The sequence below is a fragment of the Austrofundulus limnaeus genome, unplaced genomic scaffold, assembly GCF_001266775.1.
Source record: "Austrofundulus limnaeus strain Quisiro unplaced genomic scaffold, Austrofundulus_limnaeus-1.0 Scaffold767, whole genome shotgun sequence".
In the NCBI taxonomy this organism is placed as follows: domain Eukaryota; kingdom Metazoa; phylum Chordata; class Actinopteri; order Cyprinodontiformes; family Rivulidae; genus Austrofundulus; species Austrofundulus limnaeus.
In genome coordinates, this window is record NW_013953169.1 from 156,840 (window position 1) to 159,214 (window position 2,375).

Consider the following 2,375-nt stretch of genomic DNA (forward strand, 5'->3'; position numbering starts at 1 on the left):
GTGTGTGTGTGTGTGTGTGTGTGTGTGTGTGTGTGTGTGTGTGTGTGTGTGTGTGTGTGTACATTGGCACAATGTTGTTGTTTATTTACAGCTCCTGCCGAACAGCTGCTTGTTTTTCAGTGAACAAACAGGAAGTGTAGTTAGAGAGAAGGACTTGTTTCACCAAAATTAATCAAACTAATCATTGTTTGACTGATTTATCACCTGTGTTCTTACATCTTTATTCCATGTCCTGTTAACTGCCTTCTTACTCGCTCTATTACCTGTTATTACTTGTGTTATTAACTTTATTATTACCTCTTTTTACCTGCTTTATTATCTGCCTCATAACCTGTATTATTTTCTGTTCTGAGCAGTGTGTTGTAACAACGTCTCTGTTGAAAGAGTTTAAAAACAAAAGTTGAATTAAAAGGGAAAATATGGTGAAACAGGTATTTAGTAGTTTTTATTTAAAAGGTTTATGCATGGGGAAGAATCATCTGCCTGTTAATGTCTGTTTTTAGGGTTAGTCTTTGTCTTTTTTAGGTCAAATGCAGAATAAATAGTATTTTCTAGTCCTGCCTTTATTCCTACCCTCTAATTTGATGCCATAAGAGTAGTGTTTGAAATATTTTCTGTGAAAAAAGATAGTTAGCAGTGGAACTGATGAGTAACCTGGTTAAACACCATCCTGGATGTGAACCATGTGACTTAGTGCTGCTGGGTTGTCAGCATGTTACAAAGGACCAGTTCTGTCCTTCCATCACTGAGAGTCCAGTTCGATGTGTTCTGGTTGTTAGTCGAGTCTTCAGGACCGTAGATCTGACAGAGGTTAGACATGTTGACTTCTGGACAACAGGTTTTAGGTTTAAAACCATGATCCTGGACACTCAAACATTTCAATCTGAACTTGTTGTTTGCGTTATTAGTTGTTTGGATTTGGTTGATTTATTTTTATTTTGGGGACAAACTTGTCATCTGCCAACCCACTGTCCACCCACCCCCATCCTTAGCCCCCTGCCCCTCACCTTCTGCCCTCCAACACATTTGTACACACTCACAAACACACACTGTCCATATGGAGCAGTTGGCAACCAAAAGCAGCCGGACCCATTCCCAGGGCAGGAGGTGAGGGTCCCCACAGGCTGCACAGAGGGTCCGAACGCATGCATTCCTTGTGGGCTGGAACCTCGGACAGACTGCTAAAATGTCCTTCATGTCTGTCCTCATGTCCCAACAGACTGCGCCCCCTGTGAGCTTCACAGTCAGCAGCAGGGGGGTGGATCCTCTGAGCACAGGCCTGAGTTTGTGCTGTGAGCTCTCTGTACCCAAACACTGAATCCCTGCTCTGTTCTCGCTGCAGCGTCACGTCAACAACACTACAGGTCGTTTGAGACAAGTTGTCTAAAAGAAGCTATGCTACTGTGCTGTTCTCATTATTCCTCTCAACCAATGAGCTGTGCTTAGCTTCATGGTTGCCATGCAAACTCATGGTAATCCCACAAAGCAGGTAGGGCTTTCTTCTGTCTTCCTGTCCCTTCTCGATGTGTCCGTTCAGCCAGTAACAAGCTCATTTTTAATCTTTTCTTGTCACACAGTCAGCAGATGACTTTGACTCTTTCTGTTATGTTTCATCAAAACATAACTTTAAATACCCTCTTAGAAATGATCCTTTAGGTTTTTGTGCCTCCTCTGAAGCTCAGTGTAAAGTTATCATGGGAGTTCACCTGGTGACTGAAGCTGCTGCCCACTGAGAACTTTTTCAACAGACCTTGAAAGATGCAGAAGTGAATATTTGAACCTGCTGGATGGAAGTGGAGAAATAAACCTGTTTTCCTAATTTAAAACGTGGACTTGACTGTGGAGGACTGTGTTTGCATGTGTCTGTGCAGAACTGTGAAGCCAAGAGTGGAAGTTGTTTTTCTGCCCCCTGTAGTGAGTCTGGGTCTGCATGTGTGCAGGCCTGGGGCAGCCCGGGGCCATCGGAGGGGGCCTGGGGAGTGGGGGAAGGAGGCATGAAGCTGGAGTGGAGTGGGGGATAGAAGGTCAGCAGGGGTCCTCCAGGGGAAGGTGTCCATCTGGGCTGACGGCCAAACAGAGAGGTAGAAAAGAAAGTTAGATGGCAGGTGTGGAGAGAAACGAGGACATTTTAAACAAATTCACACATTTTTGATACAAAAATAAGAAATAACATTTAAAACTTCATTTCGACTTATCTTCATCCAACATTTATTCCAGTTTTACCGTGCTGCTGGAATAAAACAAAAAACCAGCATGTTCATCTCTTCATTACGTTTCACCAAGTCTGTGTCCTCCACATGTTGCCTCACTGTTGGGCCTATTAAAAGGCATGCAGGGACTGTGTGTGTGTGTGTGTGTGTGTGTGTGTGTGTGTG